A 26,968-nucleotide genomic window follows, 5' to 3' on the forward strand; every position below is an offset into this window, starting at 1 on the left:
AGTGGAACGTCAATTTAAGGTAAAAGAAAAGACCTGGATTTATATAGCGCCTTTCACGACCACCAGACATCTCAAAACGATTTACAGCCAATGAAATACTTTTTGAAATGTAGTCACTGTTGTAATGTAGGAAACACGACAGCCAATTTGCACACAGCAAACTCCCACAAACAGCAGTGTGATAGTGACCAGATAATCTGTTTCAGTGATGTTGATTGAAAGATAAATATTGACCAGGACACCGGAGATAACTCCCCTGCTCTTTTTCAAAATAGTGCCATGGGATCTTTTATGTCCACTTGAGAGTGCAGACAGGGCCTCAGTTTAAAGTCTCATCAGAAAGACAGCACCTCTGACAGTGCAGCACTTCCTCAGCACTGCACTGGAGTGTCAGCTTAGATTTTTTGTGCTACAAGTTCCTGGAGTGGGACTTGAACCCACAACTTTCTGACTGGAAGCCTCTTTTTTCACCTCCATTTTGAATTTAACTGCATATGGGCAGGTTTCACACAATTCGTGAAACCTGGCAGTTAAACTGAGGCGGGGACTGCTGCATCTAGGAGGTAAGTGGCTTTAAACCTACCACCTGGATCCAGGGTCCCTGCCTAACCCACCCCTCCGTGATCGAAGACCCCCTCAAGGCCTCCGATCACCTTTCCGGGCATCCGATCCCCAGCATAAGGCCTCCCTCCCCACCCCACCAATGATGCTGAACCCGGCCACAATTCTCCGGTGGCCAGTTCTGATTCTCTCTCCCCCACCCCCAATCATCCGGCCGACCCTCCATGCCGATTTCTGATCCTCCGACCGACCCCACCCTGCTGTTGCTCCAATCAACCCCCTCGTGCCCCCCCCTTCATTGATCCTCAATCCCCGACTCCTCTGCGGTACCCCACCGAGTGCCCCCCACGACCCTCGACCGAACCCTTGCTCCCTCTCTGCGGCTGCAGGCCTACCTGCACTCAGCCTGTTAGCCTCTCAATCTGGCTGGCAGTGGGCAAGAAACTGAGGCCTCAAAGCGGGAAAAGCGGGCCCTGGCATTAAAGTCGTCAGGGCCTGCATGTTCCCTGCCCGCCTCAGAGGCTCCCCACCCCAACCCGCCTACCTGCAGAAAATTCCGGCCTTAACTTCAGTAAGATTATTGAAGAGATATTTCCTGATTGTAGTTCGAAATCCACCTCTCCATCAACTAATCTCCTTTTATAGGTCAGCTACCATTTTTGGCAGACATGTTTAAGAATGTGATATTTGAGGCACTGACATGTGATATTTTAGAGCCATACCCTACAAATGTTACCCACAACATAGCCAGTATTTTAATGTAATTTCTTAAATGAATATTCCTGATAATTAATGGTTATAAATTGTCCAGAATTGTTCTTGTGGTCTATAATGTTACATTAAACTTCAGTTAGACCACTGGCTTGTAATTAGTTCCAGGTATCCATTATTTTCCACACATTTGTTGTTATACAGGTTTATGTGAGTGAATAATTTGAGTCATGTAGCTGTGGAGATGTCATTAAGTTATTTACCCTTATTTATTATTAAATTGAATAATTGAATTGTATTGTCATTTACTCATTAGTATTTGAATGGTGCTTGAAAAGGAAAAGGCAATTGAACAAATAATTATATTGTTGACTTTTGATCTGCAAAGGGGTGAGGCAGTACAAGGTAAGAACATAAGAAATAGGAGCAGTAGGCCATTTGGCCCCTCAACCATTCAATAAGATCATGGCTGAGGGGTGTGCTGTGAGGGTGCCCCATAATCACACTTGTAGCCAATATAAAGAACAGATAATGCATAGTAGCTATTTCTGTTAAGTATCAAATAACTCCGCGAAGCTAAGTATGGTGAGCTAGTTCAGGCATGACCTTACTCCAGTTCATTTATTCTCAAAGTGAGGATTCAACACGGCTTGCACGTGTCTGCCAGTGACCATTAGGACTCCGACAGTTGCGCCCTCCAGTGGCAGGTAAAACCCAGTTCACATACATAGCATCATTCCCCCCAAAGTCCTTGGTACAGGTTGTATTTACAAGTTGAGACGGTCGGGGCCTTCCGCTCTCTGGTTGATCTTCTCAGTTCGAACCCAAGCTTGGGTGAGTTCGTAGGGCCATTGCTGCATTGCGGAGCAGTCGGTCTGACAGTACTGTCGGGGATAATAGGTTCGTCTTCGTGAATGACACAAGGGCCAACTGATGGTTGGATGTGTGTTGGTTGGTCAATGATGATGTCATCTTCAATTTGTTCTGGGTTGTCTGTGAATCGGTTTGGTTTGGTTAATGTGCCTTTTGCACGTTTAGCCATTTAACAGTTTGACTACAAACACCCTGTTCCCCCTCCTTGGCCAAAACTGTGCCAGCAACCCACTTTGGACCATGACCATAATTCAGGACAAACACAGGGTCATGAATAGCAATGTCACGTGATACGGCCACGCAATCGTGGTACCATTGCTGCCATCGCCTTCTGGTTTCGACGTGATCATTGAGATCCGGGTGTACAAGGGAGAGCCTGGTTTTGAGGCCTCTCTTCATTAACAGCTCGGCAGGAGGGACCCGGTGAGCGAGTGGGGTCTCGTCCAGTAACTGAGCAGAATGCGGGACACGCGGGTCTGTAGGGAGCCGTGAGTCACACATTTTAGGCTCTGCTTAATGGTTTGGACAGATCTCTCCAATTGACCGTTAGATGTGGGTTTGAAAGGGGCAGACCTGACATGCTTGATGCCATTACGGGTCATAAACTCGTGGAACTCCTACCTGGTGAAACGCGGTCCGTTGTCACTGACAAGGATGTCAGGCAGGCCATGGATGCCGAAATTGGCCCAGAGGCTTTTAATAGTGGCTGTGGACATGCTGGATGACATGATTACGCATTCAATCCATTTGGAGTAAGCATCCACTACCACTAAAAACATTTTGCCGAGAAAGGGGCCGGCAAAGTCTATGTGGATCCTTGACCACGGTTTGGATGGCCATGACCACAGAGTCAGCAGAGCCTCCACAGGTGTGTTACTCAGTTGCATGCAAGTGTTGCACTGATGCACGCATGACTCCAAGTCCGAGTCAATGCCGGTCAATTGTGAGACCTGGCAATGGCCTTCATCATGACAATGCCTGGGTGGGTACTATGTAAATCTCGCACAAAAGTTTCCCTGCCTTTTTTTGGCATAACAACACGATTACCCCATAACAGACAATCAGACTGAATAGGCAATTCATCTTTGCGGCGCCAATAAGGCTTAATTTCATCCTGCATTTCCCTGGGAATGGCAGACCAATTTCCATTTAGGACACACTTTTGCGCTAGACAGTACAGGATCCTGGCTGGTCCAGGTCCTAATGGGTGACCATTGTGACCAGCAACAAGTCTGCGGGCTGCGGCATTTCCACCCCGGTTGTGTGCAATGGTAGCCGGCTAAGTGCATCAGTGCAGTTTTCAGTGCCTGGTCTGTGGCGGATGACATAATCATAAGCTGATAATGTTAGTACCCATCTTTGGATGCGGGACGAGGCATTGGTGTTTTGCTCTCAGAAAACAATTAAATGAGCGACTTGTGGTCTGTTTCAAGCTCAAACCGAAGCCCAAACAGGTTTTGGTGCATTTTCCTAACCCCATATATGCATGCTAAAGCCTCTTTCTCTACCATACTATAGGCTCTTTCAGCCTTAGACAGACTTCTGGACACGTATGCAACTGGATGGAGTTTGCCTGATACATCATCATCATCATCATAGGCAGTCCTCGAGTCGAGGATGACTTGCTTCCACGTCAAAAAGTTCACAGGTGTTTCAATGAAGGACCTAAAATTCCAGGTCCCGAACTAAATCTTGAAGGGTGGAAGATGCCTGTGGGTGGATTTTTTTTTTAAACATGTGGTGGCCGTTGCACACCAGCCACCACACGGGCTTGAGAGAGCTAGGTCTTGGTTTAGTGGCAAGGGTTAACCAAGACGACTGGAGACTAGCTCTGCTGCACGGACCTAGCGCACACCTAATGAATTCGTTGCCCAGAAGAGGCGAGGGCCCAGCACCCCAACCTACTGTCTAGAACTGTTGATCTCTATGTGACTTTCATTGTATACACCTGCCACTATTGTGCAATCTGTATTACAGCAGGTTCTCAGATGAGAAAGTGTGCAAAATTCCTGCACAACATTCAATGAGAATTTTAAATCTGAGGCATTGCCAGACTGGGAGCCAATGTAGGTCAGCGAGCACAGGGGGTGATGGGTGAACGGGACTTGGTGCAAGTTAGCACACGAGCAGCAGAGTATTGGATGAGCTCAAGACAATATCCAGTACACATTACAGTTAACAATGTTATTGTACAAACATTGAATGCATAAATAAAAAGGTTAGAAGAGAATCATAGAAATTTACTGCACAGAAGGAGGCCATTTTGGCCCATCGTGTCCACGCTGGCCGACAGGTTCGTGCAATAAAACAAAACAAGAAGCAAAGTTGATTTAAGAACCCGAGGTTTGACATTTTCGGTGGTGTTCTACAATGAAGGTATGCTTACCAAATTCTTGTGCCCGTTATTTTAGCAGATGAATTAATGATTGGATAGGCTGGGGGGATGTGGTTTGGAACAGAGGAGGCTGAGGGGAGACCTTTTTGAGGTATATAAAATTATGAGGGGCCTAGATAGTGAATAGGAAGGACGTATTTCCCTTAGCAGAGGGGTAAACAACCAGGGGACATAGATTTAAAGTAATTGGTAACAGGTTTAGAGGGGATTTGAGGAGAAATTTCTTCACCCAGAGGGTGGTGGGGGTCTGGAACTCACTGCCTGAAAGGGTGGTCGAGGCAGAAACCCTCACCACATTTAAAAAGTACTTGGATGTGCACTTGAAGTGCCGTAACCTACAGGGCTACAGACTAAGAGCTGGAAAGTGGGATTAGACTGGATAGTTCTGTCATCATCATAGGCAGCAAGGATGAGTTTCGATGCTGGGAAGACTGGGCAATCATGATGGCCCTGCTCAGGTCTAGAGATTCAGCAGCCAGCAGCTTTCTAAGGATGACCTCGTGGCCAATGCAAAGCTCGAAAAAGTCCCACAGCATTTCCTCCAATGCAGCTTCGAAGTTGCACGGCCCAGCGAGCCGTCTCAGGTCGGCGACAAATTCCGCCAGATCCTGGCCCTCGGAGTGATTGTGCACGTAGAAACAATACCGCGCCATGAAGCTTTCCTTTGGTTTAAAATGGTTCCGAAGCAGCGTATACAGTTCATCATAAGTCTTATCCGTTGGTTGAGTCAGTGAGAATAGATTATTGATAAGGCCATAAAAGTTTGACCCACATCAGTGAGGAGTCTATCGACTCTGGATCAGTTCCTATGGACTGGAGGGTAGCTAATGTAACACCACTTTTTAAGAAAGGAGGGAGAGAGAAAACGGGTAATTATAGACCGGTTAGCCTGACATCAGTAGTGGGGAAAATGTTGGTACCAATTATTAAAGATGAAATAGCAGCACATTTGGAAAGCAGTGACGGCATCAGCCCAAGTCAGCATGGATTTATGAAAGGGAAATCCTGCTTGACAAATCTTCGAGAATTTCTTTTTTGAGGATGTAACTGGTAGAGTGGACAAGGGAGAACCAGTGGATGTGGTGTCATTTGGACTTTCAAAAGAACCACCCTGCGTTTAATTGCATTATCGGTTCCTTCCAATCCAAGGCGATCAGTGAAATCCTCCCAGTCTTCCCCTTCCACGAATCTCTCCAAAATTCCAACAGACATGGCTGCATGAAAGTTCGTATGTTTAACTCGTCGCCAATAACTCCACGAGGCTAAGTACGGTGAGCTAGTTCAGGCATGACCTTACTCCAGTTTATTTATTCTCAAAGTGATGATTCAACATGGCTGCCAACATTATATACACGGCTTGCATGTGTCTGCTAGTGGCCATTAGGACTCCGAAAGTCGTGCCCTCCAGTGGCAGATAAAATCCAGTTAACATACATAACATACTCCTTGAAGTTTAGAAGAATGAGAGGTGATCTTATTAAAACATGTAAGATTCTGAGGGGGTTTAACAGGGTAGATGCAGAGAGCATGTTTCCCCTCATGGGGAATCTAGAACTAGAGGGCATAGTTTCAGAATAAGGGGTCGCCTATTTAAAACAGAAATTAGAGGAATTTCTTCTCTGAGGGTCGTCAATCTTTGGAATTCTCTACCCCAGCGAGCTGTGGAGGCTGGGTCTTTGAATATATTTAAAGGTGGAGATACAGATTTTTGAATGATAAAGGGAGTCAAGGGTTTATGGGGATCGGGCGAGGAAGTGGAGTTGAGGCCAGGATCAGATCAGCCTGAATGGTGGAGCAGGCTTGAGGGGCCAAATGGCCTACTCCTGCCTTTATTTCTTATGTTTTTTTTGTAATGACTCAAGAGTGTGGTTACTGTAAACTCACTCAGGTGCAACCTGATCCATCTTTATTCCAGCCCGAGAGTGTCTGCGTGACAAAGACACCCAGCTTATATACAGGTGACCAAGCACACATGCATATAGCCCGATGACCTCCGACCACAGCGCCCTCTGGTATCTGGTGACCCCCCCAAGCATTAATACATAACACTTTTACCCTGCACTATTGCATTCTCCTTTCTCTTTGACTTTTTAAATTTCCGCTCACCTGATCCCTCCACCCCAATATTTAGTTTAAAGCCCTATTTACAGCTCGAATCATTCAATTCGCCAGGATACTGGTCCCAGCCTGGTTCAAGTGAAGCCCGAAGGAACAGCTCCCTCTTATCCCAGTACTGGTGCCAGTGTCCCATGAATCAAAACCCATTTCTCCCATACAAATCTTTCAGCCACATGTTCATCTCTCTGATCTTATTTACCCTATGCAAATTTTCTCGTGGCTCAAGTAGTAATACAGAGATTATTTCCTTTGTGATTCTGCTTTTTAATTTAGCCCCTAGTTGCTCATACTCCCTCAGCACAACCTCTTTCTTTGTCCTGCCTATGTCTTTGGTGTTATATATGTGGACTTGTATTTACTCTGTACAGCCACCAGCGGTCTCATCCCCTGGAGTCCCAAGGGATCACATAATCCCTTGGAAGCACAGGTATTTAAGGAGGCTTCACAGATTGCAGAGGCACTCTGGAGACCTGCAATAAGAGACTACGGTCACACTTTACTTTGAGCTTACAATGTTCAGTCTGACTCTTTCTCCATACACAACAGTTAGTACCTATGTGGACCATGACAACTGGATCTTTCCCCTCTTACTCCAAGTTGCTCTCCAGCTCAAAGATGTCCTTAATCCTGGCACCGGGCAGGCAACTCAGCCTTCGGGACTCATGCTCTCGGCTGCAGAGAGCAGTATCTATCTCCCTAGCTATACCGTCTCCTATCACTACATCATTTCTTTTTACTCCCCCAACTTGAATGGCCCCCTATACCATAGTGCTGTGGTCAGTTTGTTCATCCTCCCTGCAGTCTCTGCTCTTGTCCACACAGGGAGCAAGAATCTCATACCTGTAGGACAAGAGCAAGGGCTGAGGCTCCTCTATCACTACATCCTGGTGATGTAGAGCCATGGAATCTTTTACGACCAACTGAGATGGCAGCACTCCCTCAGTACTGCACTGAAATGTCAGCCTAGATTGTGGGCTCAAATCCACAATGTTCTAATTCAGATGTGATAGTACTATTATTGAGCAGATGCTGAAACCTCTGCATAATGACTTTGTACAATAGGCTCTAATTTTCCCAGCAGTTTCTGGCAACTAAGGAGACATTAAAAATTCATTGGTTATTGAATGCAAGTATAATCACCATTGTTACATTGGTAAAAATTGCAACCAAATTGCGCAAAGCAAGGTCCCTCAAATAGCAAAAGAGTTGACTGACTACTTAAATCCATTTTTATGATGTTGCCCAAAGGATGACTATTGATTCGGACACTGGGAGAACTCCCTACTCTTCTTGAAAAAGTATCACGAGATCTTTCACACTGCCAAAGCAGTTCGGACTTGAGTTAATAACTCATTTAAAAGTCGATACCTCCAACAATGCAACATTCGGTGCTGCACTTAATTAACAACCCATATAATGTCCTCAAGTCCTGGTCTTGTACCCACAACTTTCTGACCTACTTAACCTAGGCTGACACTTCTGTACAGTACTGAGGGGATGCTGAACTGTCAACGTAACCGTCTTCCAATTGAAATATTAAACGAAAGCTCCATCTACCCGCTCAGGTAGATGTAAAAGATCCCATGGCATGATTTCAAAGAAGGGTAGCTCTCTTGAATAACATTATTGCTCAACCAACACCTAAAAAAACAGATGATTTGGTCACTTATTCCATGGCTATTTGTGGGAGCTTGTTGGGCAAAAATTGACTGCTGTGTTTCCTACACTTCAAAAGTGCTTCAATGGCTGTGAAGCGCTTTGGGACAACCTGAGGTCTTACATGGCACTATATAAATGCAAGTTATTTCTTTCATGTGAGAATGCTAGCAACTGAGCCAAACTGCCAAATTAGTGAATTAAATCAGCTTCTAAGAAAGCACAGACTCAAATAGCTAACTTTACCCACAATACTTTGAATTTGTATTTATTAGTGTTTAATCTAGTACTGTGAAAAAATAATCTATCATAGAATTATTTAGCACAGTAGGAGGCCATTCAGCCAATCGTGCCTGTGTCAGCTCTTTGGCAGAACTATCCAATTAGTCCCATTCCCCTCTCTTTCCCCAAAGCCCTCTAAATGTTTCCCCTTCAATTATTTATCCAATTCCCTTCTGAAAGTTACAACTGAATCTGCTTCCACCACCCTTTCAGGCAACGCATTCCAAACCAGAACTCATTGTGGAAATTCCTTTGCCAATCACCTTAAATCGGTGTCCTTGGGTTACCAATGTTTCTGCCACTGGAAACAGTTTCTCCTTATTTACTCTATCAAAACCATTCATGATTTTTAACACCTGTCAAATCAACTCTTAACCTCGTTGCTATAAGGAGAACAACCACAGCTTCTCCAGTCACTCCACATAACTGAACTCCCTTATCCCAGATATCATTCTAGTAAATCTCCTCTGCATCCCCTCCAAGGCCTTGACATCCTTTCTTAAAATATGGTGCTCAGAATTGAACATGATACGCCAGCGGAGGTCTAACCAGTGTGGTGTCCAGAATTAAACAATACTACAGCTGAGGCCTAACCAGTGTCTTAGAAAGGTTTTGTATAACTGCCTCGCTTTTGTCCTCTATTCGTACAGCCAAGGATCCCATATGCTTTTTTTTATTAAAAAAGCTTTGCAAATTGTCCTGCCGCCCTATCCTTAATTATAAATACCAGCACTTTCCCGACAACAGGCTAATGTTAGGCTAACTGATCTATAATTCCCTGGTTTCCTTTTCTCACCATTCTTAAAAAGCAGAGTGATGTTCGCAATTTTCTAATCTAAAGGAATGGTTCCTGAATCGAAAAACTTGCGACCTGCAGAACATAAGAAATAGGAGCAGGAGTAGGCCAGTCAGCCCCTCGAGCCTGCTCTGCAACTCAGTAAGATTATGGTTGATTTTCTACCTCAACTCCACTTTCCTGCACTATCCCCATATCCCTCGATCCCCATAATATTCAAAAATCTATTGATCTCAGTCTTGATCATGCTCAATGACTAAGGATGCACAGCCCTCTGGGGTGGAGAATTCCAAAGATTCACCACCCTCTGAATGAAGAAAATTCTGCTCATCTCATTCCTAAATAGCCAACCCCTTATTCTGAGACGGTGACCTCTGGTTCCAGACTCACCAGCCAGGGGAAACATCCTCCCTGCATCTACTGTGTCAAGCCCTGTAAAAATTTTGTATGTTTCAATGAGATCACCTCTCATTTTTCTAAACTCTAGAGAATATAGACCTAGTCTACTCAATCTTTCCTCAAAGCACAATTCCCCCCATCGCAAGAATCAGTCTGGTAAACCTTTGTTGCACTCCCTCTGTTATGTTCAGAATAAATCCACAGGACTGTGTTGTAAGCTCAAATTGTTGTGACCTTGGTTTCTTTATTCAGACTCCAGAGTGGAGAAGCAGCATGGTGCATCACCTTTATATCTGCTTGCCCTAGGATGCACAGGTGACCCTTAGGTCTCCCATAGGTGTGCCGCTCGTGGCAAGTCTTACATATTGGTGAGGTTTACATACATACATAACATCACCCACCACACCCCCCCGAAAGTCTTATGTACAAGTTATTTGCAAGTTGAGGCAATCTGGCACCCTGCGACCCCGGGTCAATCGCCTGAATTGAAGTCATGACATGGTGGGTTCATCCTCGTGCTGGACGGCGAGGTCGATTGTGTTAGTGGGTCGCTGGGGACCAGGTCCTTTCACAATGGTTCCTGGTTATCTGTAATTCGCAGTTTGGTCTGATCCAAATGATTTCTGCGTTTGCCCAGTACATGGTTTCACAATCAAACACTCCATTTTCATCACACACATTCCATTCCCCCCACCTCCCCACTTTAGCTAATACAGTGCTAGCGGCCCATCTGGGGCCCTGAACATGGTCTACATCATTTATTCTGATGTCACATGGAGGAACCGTGCGATCATGGTACATTCTTTGCTGACAGCATACGGAAGGCTCGGTTCTGAGTGATTCAGTTTGGTGACTGCATAGCACCCAGGATAGCCGGGTCTGCAGGGAGTCTACCGTGACACGTGTGGTGCTTGGATTTGTGATTAGGGCTGCCCGCTCCGGACTATTGTCGCTGACCCCAAGGTCTGGCAAGCCCAGGATGGCCGATATGGCCTTGAGACTTTCAGTAGGACCAACTGTGTAGCCTACCTGCCTTTCTTTGCAATGTTGCAGAGTTGCCCCAAAGGGGGCAATCTGATGGGATAAGCCTTTCGTCTTTGCGACGGATAAGCTGCAACATCCCGTCTAGCGGTTCGCCGTTGGCAGGCGGTAACGTGGGATCCTGGCTGGTCCAGGTCCTAAACTGGGGGGCCGTTATGGTTGACCCCTCGCTTTCTAGCACTTCCACGACAACGAGTAGGTCTGCAGGTTGCGCAGTTTCCACCCCGGTGGTGGGCAACGGTAGCCAACTGAGGGCATTAGCGCCGTTCTCAGTATCTGGCCCGTGGCGGATCATGTTACAGTGCACAGACAGTGTTAGACATTCTCGAAACAAGGTATCAATAATGATGGGCAAAACTGTGGGATGGGCAGCTTGTCTGACTCGAGCACATATCAGGACACTCTTTGGTACGTCTATTTTGTCCCATGATCCCAAGCTACTGTTTTGATTAACTTATTGGATACATGTACAACCGTTTGGGGCTTGCCTGCTACTTTAGCTTGCTGCACAACACGCCCGACCCCACTAAGGTAACACATCACTTGCTACGAATACGTTGTCAGATACATATATGACCGGTTGGTGTTCGCCCGCTACTTTGGCTTGTTGTAAGGTACCCCTGACCTCATATGATCGTACATCATTGGCCGCAAAAGAACGCTCACATGGGTTACATAGTGCAAACAACTTACTGGAATGCAGTGGGTTCCTGGCCTTCTCAGCGGCCGCCCCTTTACCTTTGCCCCAAACCCAGTCATCTTCCTTGCTGGGCAACACATGCCTGTTTCGTTGCGGCGACATCCCGTGGTCTGGACGCACTCTCGTCCGTGTCTGTGATCTTCCTCCCCAGGGATTTTGCCTCTGGCATCGGGAAGACGCTTTCAGATCGTTTCGGCCGGAGTCCCACTCTGCATGGTCGACCTGGAGCCTCTTCCATTGTCGAGAAGAGGTCATCGGCTTTGGGTAGTGGGTACCGCACTGTACCACTGCTCGGTTGATCTTCACCTCGTCGTCGTGGTGAGCGGCCTGCGCCTCGGGGATCTGCAAATGGATCTGCACTTCGATGCCTGGTTCAGCTGAAGGTGGGGTTTTGCTCAGCCTTTGAGCAAGGGAGACGTTGTTCGCTGGAGAGGGTACGCAGAGGTCTTCCCAGTTCCAAAGAATCTTCCCCATCCACCCTCTACCAAGCAGCGTTGGCCCATCACCTGAAACAGTCCACAGTGGTAAATCGTGCACCGCTCCCTCATGAGATATTCATATGTCCGCACTACCAATAACTGGTATCAGTTCCTTGGTGTAGGTGCGCAGCTTTGCCTAAATCGGGATCAGCTTGGGTCATTGTGTTCTGTTGCCCCACAGCCTCTCGATTGCCTTCTGGCTCATTACTGATTGACTCGCCCCCATATCCAGTTCTATGGAGACTGGAGTGCCGTCGAGTTTAACTTTTACAATCATCAGAGGGCTTTTGGTGGTGAAGGTGTGTATCCCATATACTTCCTCTTCATCCTCAGGTTCAGTTGCCTCTCCTGCTCGTTCAGCGTGATCCTCGCTGGAATGGTCATCCTCTCCTAACTCTGCCATGTGGTGAGTCACAGGTCATTTGCACATTCGCTGGAGGTGCCCTATTGTTCCACAGCCCTTGCACACAAGGCTTGAATTGACATTGATGAGCTCGATGACTGCCCCCGCAGCGCCAACATGGTGTTAATGGATACGCATTCACGGCGGACTCTGAGTCACTCTAGGCCTAGGTCTGGCCTCTGCGGTCATGTGGGCCCTGCCCTGTGCCATTCTGCCTGCGAAAACATTATTTTATGCACAGTACTTGCTGGTGAGCTTTGATTCTGTGAAGATATCTGTTTCGTGTTATCGCTCATGGATATGAAGGCTTGGGCTATCGAGATGGCCTTGCTCAGATCTAGGAATTCAGCAGACAGCAGTTTGCGAAGAATGACCCCGTGGCCGATTCCAAGCATAAAAAAGTCCCGCAACATTTCCCCCCCAAGGATCCTGCAAATTCGCACGGTCGGCAACAAAACTCGCCCGTTCTAGCCCTCGGAGCGATGGTGCGTGTAAAAGCGATACCTGGCCATCAAGATGCTCTCATTCGGCTTGAGGTCTTCCCGAAACAGCATACACAGCTCTGTGTAAGTCTTGTCTGATGGTTTGACCGGTGCCAGCAGATTTTTGAGGAGGCCATATATCGAAGACCCACATACGGTGAGGAGAATCGTCCTGTGCTTGGTCACCGTCTCAGCCTTGTCCAGTTCGTTGGCCACAAAGTACTGGTCGAGGCGCTCAACAAAGGCTTCCCAATCATCACCCTCAACAAATCTCTCAAGAATACCAACGACAGCCAATACCACGTGAAAGTTCGAGATCTTTTACTCGTCGCCAATTTTTTATGTTCAGAATAAATTCACAGGACTGTGTTGTAAGCTCAAACTGTTGTGACCTTGGTCTCTTTATTCAGACTCCAGAGTGGAGAAACAGCATGGTGAATCACCTTTTATACCTTCTTGCCCCAGGGTGCACAGGTGACCCATAGGTCTCCCACAGATGTGCCCCCTAGTGGCAAGTCTTACATATTGGTGAGACTTACATACATACATAACACCCTCTATGGAAAGTATAGCCTTCCTTAGGTAAAATTGTACACAATACTCCAGGTGTGGTCTCACCAGGGCCCTATATAATTGCAGTAAAACATCTTTACTCTGATACTCAAATCCTCTTGTAATAAAGGCCAACATTCCATTTGCTTTCTTAATTGCTTGCTTAATTGCACGTACCACCTCTCCGCCTCTCTATTTTCCTTTAAGACTCCCTTTAAGACTCACCTTAAAACCTCTCCCTTCATCTGTTGTAATTTCTTATGTGGCTCGGCATCTTGCAACATTCCTGTGAAACGCCTTGGGACGTTTTACTATGTTAATGGTGCTATATAAATATAGTTAAACTTCCCCTAGCCACAATAGACCCTAATAGGGGGTCTTGAACACTTAAATTCCTACTCTAAACCCAACCCTGCGAATCCCATAAGTTCGGGCCTACCTCAGGCTTCTCAGCACACCACCCATCGGCGACGGCGACTGGGCGTCCTGCGCCAACTGGACCTCCTGTAGCGACTGGACCTCCGGCGGCGACTGGGCGGCATGCGGGCCTCATGGCTGGGCCTCCTGCGGCGATTGGGCAGCTGGTGGTGACTTGGCAGCTGGGCCTCCTGGGCCTGGCTATCGGGCCTCCACCCCCTCTCCAGCGGCGATCGGAACACCTCCAGCAACGGCAGATGGGCCTCTCCTCCACGACTGAGTCTGGGTCTCCTCAACGATGGCTGGACCTCCAGCGGCGACAGTCGACCTCCTCCTCAACGGTGACCGGGTCGGCTGGCTTCCCCCCACCCCCATCTTCAGTGACGACTGGAGCTTTCCTTCCCCACTGGTAACCTGGCCTCCTCTCCTCCTCCAGCATGTGGTGAGTATCATAGCTGTGACCCTCCTGCCCTCCCACTCTGAACCCCAGTGGGCCACTGACGTTCCCAATGCCTGCCCCCAACCAAGCCTCCGACTACCTACCATCAAGGACACTACTCAGCGTCAAGCCTGCGGCCAACATCTCGCCATAGGCAACTAGGCCCATATAGCAGTGCCTAATCTCCAGTCGTCTTGGACCCCTTTGCCACTGGACCAAGACCTTGCTCAGCTAAGCCCGTGTGGTAGCCAGTGTTAAAAGAACTCACACACAGGCATCTTCCACTCCTCTAACATGAAGTTCGTGACCTGGAACGTCAGGACCCTCATGGACAACCTCAACAGCGACAAGCCAGAAAGCTGCACCGCCATAGTTGCTTTGAGATCGACATTGCCGCCATAAGTGAGACCCGGCAGGCAGGGAAAGGCCAGTTCAAGGAACAAGGTTGAGGTTACACCTTCTTGACAGGGAAACTAGAGGAAGAACATCGCCACCACGGAGTCGGCTTCGCCATCAAAAATGAGCTGGTCGACCGCCTCAAAGACTCCCGCTGCGGGGCTAACAAATGCCTCATGACTCTTCGACTCACCCTATCCTGGAACCAGTGCGCCACAGCCATCAGTGCGTACGCCCCAGCACTCGATGCAACAAATGAGGCCAAAGAGGGTTTTTACTCCAACCTCGAAAAATCCCGTCCTGCGTCCCCGCGGGCGACAAATTGATCCTCCTCGGTGACTTCAACGTTAGGGTCGGCAAAGACACAGAGGCGGGAGTTCCGGGGATCAGAGAGGCCTACAAAAGGCCAGTGAGACCAGGAGCAGTGCGACTTCGGCGAGAGGCGGAAGTTCCGGGGATCGGAGAGGCCGACAAAAGGCCAGTGAGACCAGAGCAGCGCGAGTTCGGCAAGAGGCGGGAGTTCCGGGGATCGGAGAGGCCTACAAAAGGCCAGTGAGACCAGGAGCAGCGTGAGTTCGGCGAGAGGTGGGAGTTCTGGGAATCGGAGAGGCCTACAAAAGGCCAGTGAGACCAGGAGCAGCGCAAGTTCGGCGAGATGCGGGAGTTCCGGGGATCGGAGAGGCCTACAAAAGGCCAGTGAAACCAGGAGCAGCACGAGTTCAGCGAGAGTTCCGGTAATCCGAGAGGCGTGCTTGTGCAGCTACAGGGGGAAGGCAAAAAAGCAGCAGAAAGAAATAGAAAGGTGACATCACAGCAAAGGGGGTAAGTGATTGGTGAGTAGTTTTTCTTTTTTCCCTTCTGTAACAGTGAGTAAACTTTAGCATTGTTGTTGCCAATTTAAGTGTATCTAAGGGTTACATCATGGCAGAAGAGCTCGGTCACTTCCAGTGTCCCTGACGACTACGTGTGCGGGAAGAGTATCCGCCTCCAGCTCCTGACGGACCGCGTTGCGGAATTGGAGCCGAGGGTGGATTCACTCTGGAGCATCCACGATGCTGAGAATGACGTGAGTAGCATGTGTAGCGAGTTGGTCTTACCGTAGGTAAAGGGTCCACAGCCAGATAGGGAATGGAAGGCCAAAAGAAGAGCAGTGCAAGGAAGGTAGTGCAGGGGTCCCCTGCAAAACAGATACACCACTTTGAGTACTGTTGAGGGGGTTGACTCATCAGGGGAGGGCAGCAGCAGCCAAGTTCATGGCTCCGTGGCTGGCTCTGCTGCACAGGAGGGCAGGAAAAAGAGTGGGAGAGCGATAGTGATAGGGGATTCAATTGTAAGGGGAATAGATAGGAGTTTCTGCGGCCACAACAGAGACTCCAGGATGGTATGTTGCCTCCCTGGTGCAAGGGTCAAGGATGTCTCGGAGCGGGTGCAGGACATTCTGAAAAGGGAGGGTGAACAGCACGTTGTCGTGGTGCACATTGGTACCAACGATACAGGTAAAAAAAAGGGATGAGGTCCTACGAGACGAATTTAAGGAGCTAGGAGCTAAATTAAAACATAGGACCTCAAAAGTAGTAACCTCAGAATTGCTACCAGTGCCACGTGCTAGTCAGAGTAGGAATCGCAGGATAGCTCAGATGAATACGTGGCTTGAGGAGTGGTGCAGCAGGGAGGGATTCAAATTCCTGGGACATTGGAACTGGTTCTGGGGGAGGTGGGACCAGTACAAACCGGACGGTCTGCACCTGGGCAGGACCGGAACCAATGTCCTAGGGGGAATGTTTGCTAGTGCTGTTGGGGAGGAGTTAAACTAATATGGCAGGGGGATGGGAACCAATGCAGGGAGACAGAGGGAAACAAAATGGAGACAGAAGCAAAAGACAGAAAGGCGATGAGTAAAAGTGGAGGGCAGAGAAACCCAAGGCAAAAAACAAAAAGGGCCAAAATTCTAAAGGGTCAAAGTGTAATAAAAAGGCAAGCATGAAAGCTCGGTGCCTCAATGCGAGGAGTATTCGGAACCCAGGAGAGGGCTTTGAGCTAGTTAGAGTGGGTGAGAGCGCAGATGAACAGGCCCCAAGAAAGAATGCAAAAGGCAGGAGGCAACAGAGCAGAGTAGCACTGGGGTAAGTGTAAACCACAAGATGATAGGAAGGGACAATATGTATGAATATAAAGGGGCTGCAGGAGGGGGTCAAAACTAAAAATCATGGTTTAAAAACTAGTATTAAAACACTCTACCTAAACGCACGCAGCATTCGAAATAAAGTAAATGAGTTGACGGCACAAATCATTACAAATGGGTATGATTTGGTGGCCATTACAGAAACATGGTTGCAGGGTGGCCAAGACTGGGTATTAAACATACAGGGGTATCTGACAATTCGGAAAGATAGACAAGAAGGGAAAGGAGGTGGGGTAGCTCTGTTAATAAAGGATGATATCAGGGCAGTTGTGAGAGACGATATTGTCTCTAATGAACAAAATGTTGAATCATTGTGGGTGGAGATTAGAGATAGTAAGGGGAAAAAGTCACTGGTGGGCGTAGTTTATAGGCCCCCAAATAATAACTTGACGGTGGGGCGGGCAATAATCAAGGGAATAATGGAGGCATGTGAAAAAGGAACGGCAGTAATCATGGGGGATTTTAACCTACATATCGATTGGTCAAATCAAATCGCACGGGGTAGCCTTGAGGAGGAATTCATAGAATGCATACGGGATTGTTTCTTGGAACGGTATGTTATAGAACCTACAAGGGAGCAAGCTGTCTTAGATCTGTCCTGTGTAATGAGACAGGAATAATAAACGATCTCCTAGTAAAAGATCCTCTCGGAATGAGTGATCACAGTATGGTTGAATTTGTAATTCAGATTGAGGGTGAGGAAGTAGTGTCTCAAATGAGCGTACTATGCTTAAACAAAGGGGACTACAGTGGGATGAGGGCAGAGTTGGCTAAAGTCGACTGGGAACACAGACTAAACGGTGGCACAATTGAGTGCAGGACTTTTAAGGAGCTCTTTCATGGTGCTCAACAAAAATATATTCCAGTGAAAAAGAAGGGCGATAAGAGAAGGGATAACCAGCCGTGCATAACCAAGGAAATAAAGGAGAGTATCAAATTAAAAACCAATGCGTATAAGGTGGCCAAGGTTAGTGGGAAACTAGGAGATTGGGAAAATTTTAAACGACAGCAAAGAATGACTAAGAAAGTGATAAAGAAAGGAAAGATAGATAGATTACGAAAGTAAAATTGCGCAAAACATAAAAACAGATAGTAAAAGCTTTTACCGATATATAAAACGGAAGAGAGTGACTAAAGTAAATGTTGGTCCCTTAGAAGATGAGAAGGGGGATTTAATAATGGGAAATGTGGAAATGGCTGAGATCTTAAACAATTATTTTGCTTCGGTCTTCACAGTGGAAGACACAAAAACCATGCCAAAAATTGCTGGTCACGGGAATGTGGGAAGGGAGGACTTTGAGACCATCGCTATCACTAGGGGGGTAGTGCTGGACAGGCTAATGGGACTCAAGGTAGACAAGTCCCCTGGTCCTGATGAAATGCATCCCAGGGTATTAAAAGAGATGGCGGAAGTTATAGCAGATGCATTCGTTATAATCTACCAAAATTCTCTGGACTCTGGGGAGGTACCAGCGGATTGGAAAAAGGGGGCAGACAAAAAGGCAGGTAACTATAGGCCGGTTAGTTTAACATTTGTAGTATGGAAAATGCTTGAATCTATCATTAAGGAAGAAATAGTGGGACATCTAGATAGGAATAGTGCAATCAAGCAGACGCAACATGGATTCATGAAGGGGAAATCATGTTTAACTAATTTACTGGAATTCTTTGAGGATATAATAAGCATGGTGGATAGAGGTGTACCGATGGATGTGGTGTATTTAGATTTTCAAAAGGCATTCGATAAGGTGCCACACAAAAGGTTACTGCAGAAGATAAAGGTGCGCGGAGTCAGAGGAAATGTATTAGCATGGAGAGAGAATTGGCTGGCTAATAGAAAGCAGAGAGTCTGGATAAATGGATCCTTTTCGGGTTGGAAATCGGTGGTTAGTAGTGTGCCACAGGGATCGGTGCTGGGACCACAACTGTTTACAATATACATCGATGACCTGGAAGAGGGGACGGAGTGTAGTGTAACAAAATTTACAGATGACACAAAGATTAGTGGGAAAGCGGGTTGTGTAGAGGACACAGAGAGGCTGAAAAGAGATTTAGATAGGTTAAGCGAATGGGCTAAGGTTTGGCAGATGGAATACAATGTCGGAAAATGTGAGGTCATCCACCTTGGGAAAAAAAACAGTATTATTTGAATGGGGAGAAATTACAACATGCTGCGGTGCAGAGGGACCTGGGGGTCCTTGTGCATGAATCCCAAAAAGTTAGTTTGCAGGTGCAGCAGGTAATCAGGAAGGCAAATGGAATGTTGGTCTTCATTGAGAGGGGGATGGAGTACAAAAGCAGGAAGGTCCTGCTGCAACTGTACAGGGTATTGGTGAGGCCGCACCTGGAGTACTGCATGCAGTTTTGGTCACCTTACTTAAGGAAGGATATACTAGCTTTGGAGGGGTACAGAGACGATTCACTAGGCTGATTCCAGAGATGAGGGGGTTACCTTATGATGATAGATTGAGTAGACTGGGTCTTTACTCATTGGACTTCAGAAAGATGAGGGGTGATCTTATAGAAACATTTAAAATAATGAAAGGGATAGACAAGATAGAGGCAGAGAGGTTGTTTCCACTGGTCGGGGAGACTAGAACTAGGGGGCACAGCCTCAAAATACGGGGGAGCCAATTTAAAACCGAGTCAAGAAGGAATTTCTTCTCCCAGAGGGTTGTGAATCTGTGGAATTCTCTGCCCAAGGAAGCAGTTGAGGCTAGCTCATTGAATGTATTTTTAACCAATGAGGGAATTAAGGGTTATGGGGAACGGGCGGGTAAGTGGAGCGGAGTCCACGGCCAGATCAGCCATGATCTTGTTGAATGGCGGAGCAGGCTCGAGGGTCTAGATGGCCTACTCCTGTTCCTAATTCTTATGTTCTTATGTTCTGGGGAGGCGTGATTGGCAGAGAGGGGGTAGGGAAAACCAACTCCAGCGGTACCCTACTCCTGACAAAATATCTAGAACATGAACTTGTCATCACCAACACCTTGTTCCGCCAGAGAGACAAATAAAAGGCATCATGGAAACACCCTCGCTCCAAACACTGGCACCTGCTCGACTATGTCATCGTTCGAGCCAGGGATCGCAAGGATGTGCGCATCACCCGCGCTATGACAGGAGCTGACGACTGCTGGACGGACCACCGCCTAATCCGATCCATCATTGATATCAACATAGCCCCAAAGCGGAGGGGGTAGCAGAAGTAGTGCCACAAAAAAGTCAATGCCGGGGCACTTAAGGACCCAGCTAAGTGAGCCCTATACAGCCAGCGCCTCACAGCTAACCTGGCGTGCCTTGATGACCCTGAGACGCAGAATGACCAAAGCGCTTGGTCTGCCCTCCAGGCCTCCATAACCAGTGCCTGCGAAGAGACAACCAGGAAACACCATGACTGGTTTGATGAGAATGATCAGGAGATTCAAGAGCTAATAGATCGCAAGCGCAGGACATTTCTGTTCCTTAAACAACAACTCAACTCGGAAGCAACAAAGCAGCATTACAGACGGCTCAAAGCTGAGGTCCAACAAAAAACCCGGGACCTAAAAAACAGGTGATGGATGGAGAAAGCATAGGAGATACAGCAGCTGGCCGACAGCCATGATGTGCGAGGATTCTTCATCGCAGTCAAGGACACCTACGGTCCAAACACCCAAGGCCTCACTCCGCTGCTGGCCAAGAATGGAATACACTCATCGAGGACACTGGAGGAGGTCAGGGTCTGCTGGAAGGAGCATTTCGAAGATCTCCTCAATCACGACTCTGCCTTTGACTCGAGTGTTCTCGACTCCATTCTGCAGCAGGCTACCTACCTCCACCTCAGTAACACCCCAACACTGCACGAGGTAGAAAATGCCATAAGACAGCCAAAAATCAAGGCTACTGGAGTGGACGGAATCCCTGCTGACGCACTGAAGTATGGCGGAGAGGCACTGTTGGCGCGAATACATGACCTCATCTCTCGCATCTGGAGGGAGGAGAGCATGCCAGGAGATCTTAGAGATGCAGTGATCGTGACCATCTTTAAAAAAGGGGACAGGTCCGACTGCAACAACTACAGAGAAATCTCCCTATCAGCCACTGGGAAAGTCGTCGCTAGAGTCCTCCTGAACCATATTCTCCGTGGCCGAGGAGCTCCTCCCGGAGTCGCAGTGCGGATTTCGGCCCCTACAGGGCACAACGGATATGATTTTTGCAGCGCGATAGCTGCAGGAAAAATGTAGGGAACAGCGCCAACCCTTATACATGGCCTTCTTCGACCTTACAAAGGTCTTTCACACTGTCAACCACAAGAGTCTATGGAGCGTCCTCCTCCGTTCCGGATGCCCCCAAAAGTACGTCACCATCCTCCGCCTGATCTACGACGACATGCAGGCCATGATCCTTGCCAGCGACTCCATTATAGACCCATCCTCTTCCGGACCGGGGTCAAGCAGGGCTGCGTCATCACCTCAACCCTCTTCTGTATTGTATAGGGTTAATCACACAGGGTTAATTATGGCATTTAGTCATTTACAGTGTGTTTCTGCTTCATGCCTCGTGGATTGTTGTTGATGCAGAGAGAGAGACCGACATTGTGGCGCACACCAGCTTGTTTATGGAACAGTCCGCGCCTCGAGATCGCATGCTTTGTGGACGAGCAGCTGGGGCCTTACAGATTAGGAGTTGGCCATAAGCCACATGCACCCATGTTTTGTTCAATAGTATGTTTGTTTGATAGTATAAAGGAACAGCACTGTCCAGCAGCTCTCTGAACTTCACCTTGGACCGTGATTCGCGAGCGGTGCCGGGACCCCCAAGGCTCCAGACCAGCCGTCGTTGCGGAGTTCCCGACGGGCTGACGGCCGTGAGCTTTGTTGCATCTTATCATACTTCTCTTTTCTTCGTAAACTGTATTATTAATGTTTCTTTTCTCTCAGTAAACGGTATTTTATCTTTACTTCATTTGTCTTGTCTCTTATTTAACATTCATCCAGATCCCAAACCTGGGTCTATTATTATCGATCCAAAACATCTTCTCAATCTTCCTCGCTGCCATGCTCCACCTCACAGTCGACAAGCTCCCCGCTGGAGTGGAACTAAATTACAGAACCAGTGGGAACCTGTACAATCTTCGCCGTCTTCAGGCCAGGTCCAAGGGGACCACTCCAACCTCTGTCACCTGCGTCTGCGCACAAATAGAGGCTGAACTCCAGGACATAGTTGATATATTTACTGAGGCGTATGAAAGCATGGGCCTTACGCTAAACATCAGTAAGACAAAGGTCCTCCATCAGCCTGTCCTCGCCGCACAGCACTGCCCCCCAGTCATCAAGATCCACGGCGCGGCCCTGGACAACGTGGACCACTTCCCTTATCTCGAGAGCCTCCTATCAACAAAAGCAGGTATTGACGAAGAGATCCAACACCGTCTCCAGTGTGCCAGTGCAGCCTTCGGCGTCTGAGGAAAAAAGTGTTTGAAGACCAGGCCTTCAAAACTGTCACCATGGTCTACAGGGCTGTAGTAATACCCTCCCTCCTGTATGGCTCAGAAACATGGGCCATGTGCAGTAGACACCTGGAGAAATACCACCAACGATGTCTCCGCAAGATCCTACAAATTCCTTGGGAGGACAAATATCCCCACCATTGAAGCACTGACCACACATAATCAGCTCCCCTGGGCAGACCATAGTTTGCATGCCAGACACAAGACCACCGAAGCAAGCGTTCTACTCGGAACTCCTTCACGGCAAACAAGCCAAAGGTGGGCAGCGGAAACGTTACAAGGACACCCTCAAAGCCTCCCTGATAAAGTGCTACATCCTCATTAACATCTGGGAGTCCCTGGCCAAAGACCGCCCTAAGTGGAGGAAGTGCATCCGGGAGGGCGCTGAGCACCGAGTCTCGCTGCCGAGAGTATGCAGAAATCAAGCGCAGGCAGTGGAAAGAGCGTGCAGCAAACCAGTCCCATCCACTCCTTCCCTCAACGACTATCTGTCCCACCTGTGACAGAGACTATGGTTCTCATATTGGACTGTACAGTCACCTAAGAACTCATGTTAAGAGTGGAAGCAAGTCTTCCTCGATTCCGAGGGACTTCCTATGATGATGATGATAAATATAAGTTGTTAACTTTCAATGATTTGTGTACAAGGACACTCAGGTCCCTCTGAACACCAACATTTCCCAATCTCTCACCATTTATAAAATACTCTGCTTTTCTATTTTTCCTACCAAAGTGGATAACTTCAGATTTCTCCACATTATAGAAACATTGAAAATAGGTGCAGGAGTAGGCCATTCGGCCCTTCGCGCCTGCACCGCCATTCGATAAGATCATGGCTGATCATTCCTTCAGTACCCCTTTCCTGCTTTTTCTCCATACCCCTTAATCCCCTTAGCCGTAAGGGCCATATCTAACTCCCTCTTAAATATATCCAATGAACTGGCATCAACAACTCTCTGCAGCAGGGAATTCCACAGATTAACAACTCTCTGAGTGAAGAGGTTTCTCCTCATCTCGTCCTAAATGGCCTACCCCTTATCCTAAAGCTACGCCCCCTGGTTCTGGACTTCCCCAACATCGGGAACATTCTTCCCGCATCTAACCTGTCCAGTCCCATCAGAATCTTATACGTTTTTATGAGATCCCCGCTCATCCTTCTAAACTCCAGTGAATAAAGGCCCAGTTGATCCAGTCACTCCTCATATGAAAGTCCAGCCATCCCTGGAATCAGTCTGGTGAACCTTCGCTGCACTCCCTCAATAGCAAGAACGTCCTTCCTCAGATTAGAAAACAAAAAATGAACACAATATTCCAGGTGAGGCCTCACTAAGGCCCTGTACAACTGCAGTAAGACCTCCCTACTCAAATCCCCTAGCTATGAAGGCCAACAAATCATTTGCCTTCTTTACCGCCTGCTGTACCTGCATGCCCCCTTTCAGCGACTGATGAACCATGTCACCCAGGTCTCGTTGCACCTCCCCTTTTCCTAATATGCCATTTGTCATGTCCTTGCCCACTCACTTAGCCTGTCGATGTCCCTTTGAAATCTCTTTGCATCCTCCTCACAACTTACATCCCCACCTAGCTTTGTATCATCAGCAAACTTGGATACATATATATTTAGTTCCCTCATTGATATAGATTGTGAATAGCTGAGGCCCAAGCACCGATCCTTGCAGTACCCCACTAGTTAGTCTGCCAATGACTCGTTTATTCCTACTCTCGGTTTTCTGTCAGTTAAATAATCCACAATCCATGCTAGTATATAAACCCCAATCCCAGGATCTCTTATTTTGTTTAATAACCTTTTGTGTGGTACCTTATCGAATGCCTTCTGATAATCAAAATAGACGACAGATTCGACAAACATGATTTCTCTTTCATAAATCTCCGCGCAATCCTATTATTTTCTAAGTGCCTTGTTACCACGTCCTTAATAATAGATTCTTGCATTTTCCTTACTACTGATGTCAGGCTAACTGGTCTGTAGTTCCCCGTTTCTCTCCCTCCTTTCTTAAATAGCAGGGTTACATTTGCTACTTTCCAATCCATGGGAACCTTTCTAGAATCTGTGGAATTTTGGAAGATGACAACCAATGCATCCACAATCTCTATTGCCACCTCTTTCAAAACCCTAGGATGTACGCCATCAGGTCCAAGGGATTTATCGGCTTTCAGTCACATTAATTTCTCCAGTACTTTTTTTTTACTAATACTCATTTCTTTTAGCTCTTCACTCTCTCTAGATCCTTGGTTCTCCATTATTTCCAGGAGGTTTTGTTGCATCTTCTTCCTTGAAGACAGACACAAAGTATGTTTAATGTTGCTGCCATTTCCTTATGCCCCATTATAATTTCTCCTGTCTCAGCCTGTAAAGGGCCCACATTTACTTTCGCTAATCTTTTCCTTTTTGCATACCTATAGAAGTTTTTACAGTCAGTTTTTATGTCTCTTATTAATTTACTCTCATTCTATTTTCCCTTTCTTTATCAATTTCTAAAATCATCCCACTCTTCAGGCTTACTGTTCTTAATTGCAACATTATATCTAATACTAGCTTTAACTTCTCTGGTTAGCCACGGTTGGTCCACTTTTGCTGTGGGGGTTTTTGTGCCTTAAAAAGGAATGTATATTTGTTGCAAATTGTGTTTTAATTCTTTAAATGCTAGCCATTGCTCATCTGCAGTCATACCTTTTAATGTAACTCAGCCAACTCGCCCCTCATACCGACATGTTAAAATACAACAAACTAAGGAGTGTTGACTAAAAGGCTGACTTTGTATCAACTATTAATCCTGAATGTAAAGTCCTTACTCTACAGCATGAAACCACATGAGGCACATTCCAGGGACAAGGCCACTCTGTGACCTGCTCTTTATTACAGGACTCCAGAAGTGATTACCCTGCGTGGGACCTCCCTTTTTATACCTGTGTGATCAGGTAAGGAGTCTCCCACAAGTTCACCCCCTGTGGTCAAGGTGTGCATCTACGTTGAGTGTATACAGTAATACAGTGGTGTTACATTGTAGTTACAAACATGACACTGAAACGGACGTATTTTATAGAAACATAGAAACATATAAGGGATATGATTTATAATTGTAGTCGATTAAATCTTTCTGGTTTAAAGTCTGTGTCCTATTGAGTAAGTAGGGATATCTATATTACAAACTTCCATCTAAATACACGAAGTCCCTTCGACCGGTGACTATGATTCACGGCTTCATGTAGTTAAATAGCTCACAACAACGAGCTCTGAAGTTCTCTCTGCCTTGATATGAATAACAAACCCGACACTGCAGAGTGAAGGGCTGGTCTATCCCAACCGGGCTGCAGCAGTAAAAGCCCGGGCACCGGCTGTAAATCTGCCCCATCACTCGGCTAAAAACACGCCTGAAGCAGCAATAAAGAGCAGGAGCGCCGCTCACCCGTGACCCGGGCCACCGCGGCCGTGCAGATGACCATTAGAGCCAGGATCAGTCTCTCCGCCATTTCCCAATTCTCTCGACCTTTAAGAAAACTCTAGAATGTTCCCCTGACGAGAACCGTTAAGATTTCAATGGGGGTTATTCTCCTTCTCCAGAAGCCGCCAGGCTCCGGCGTCCATCAGTGTGCTGCTGGTTTATTGCTGGCTCAGTCTCCGCGTGTCCAGCTCTCCCGCTCTCCGCTCTCCGCTCTCCGCTCTCCACTCCCCCTCTCTCTCTCTCTCTCCGCGTGCCTGAAATTGCCACCCGGCTCGGGCTCCGGCAGTTCATGCGCATGCGCAAACCCGCCCCGCTGAGAGGTGGTGTGACGCACTGGCGCGGCCTGCGCAGGTCATCTGGCGGCTCGCCGGAGCTCAGCGGCTGGCTCATGCGCATTGGATTCAATTCAACTGGGGAGTTGCTGTTAATTCTCAAGGCAATTAATTCAAAAGCTTGCCGATATGTTCAATGTAAACATTAAAAAAACCCAGAGTACCCTGGATATAGTTAGATTCATGGAAATGTCTTCTTCCTCGGAGTGGAGGATGACTTGCTTCCACTCTAAAAATGAGCTCTAAAGTGACTGAGGAGTCCAATGCAGGATCTACAGTCTCTGTTACAGGTGGGGCAGATGGTGGTTGGAAGGACAGGTGGGTGGGGTGCTTGGGTTGTCATACACTCCTTCCGCTGTTTGCACTTGGCTTCCGATTGCTCCTGGCGAAGTGACTCGAGGTGTTCGCCGCCTTCCCGGATACTTCTCCACTTTGAGCGGTCTTGGGCCAGGGATTCCCAAGAGTCCGTGTGGATGTTGCACTTTTTCAAAGAGACTTTGAGGGTATCCTTGAAGCGTTTCCTCAGTCCTACTGGGGCTCGCCTGCCGTGTCGGAGCTCTGAGTAGAGCGCTTGTTTTGGGAGTCTCCTATCAGCATACGTTCGATATGGCTCATCCATTGGAGCTGATCGAGCGTGGTCAGTGCTTTGATGCTGGGGATGTTGGCCTGAGAGAGAACACTGACTTTGGTGCACCTATCGTGCCAATGGATTTGCAGGATCTTGCGGAGGCAGCGTCGGTGGTACTCCAGTGCCTTGAGGTGCCTGCTGTATATAGCCCATGTCTCTGAAGCATATAGAAGG

At 47.5% G+C, this 26,968-nt stretch overlaps 1 long non-coding RNA gene across 1 annotated transcript in view; it reads right to left on the bottom strand.

Moving 5' to 3' along the window:
• Positions 1-26,051, bottom strand: part of LOC139228256 (uncharacterized) — a 49,385-nt gene extending 23,334 nt beyond the window's left edge. Inside the window, exon 1 of the long non-coding RNA XR_011587538.1 lies at positions 25,799-26,051. This is a non-coding gene — a long non-coding RNA (uncharacterized lncRNA). The remainder of the gene's footprint in view (positions 1-25,798) is intronic.
• Between the last annotated feature and the right edge of the window lie 917 nt (positions 26,052-26,968).

This window comes from Pristiophorus japonicus, chromosome 17 (assembly GCF_044704955.1).
Source record: "Pristiophorus japonicus isolate sPriJap1 chromosome 17, sPriJap1.hap1, whole genome shotgun sequence".
NCBI classification, from domain to species: domain Eukaryota; kingdom Metazoa; phylum Chordata; class Chondrichthyes; family Pristiophoridae; genus Pristiophorus; species Pristiophorus japonicus.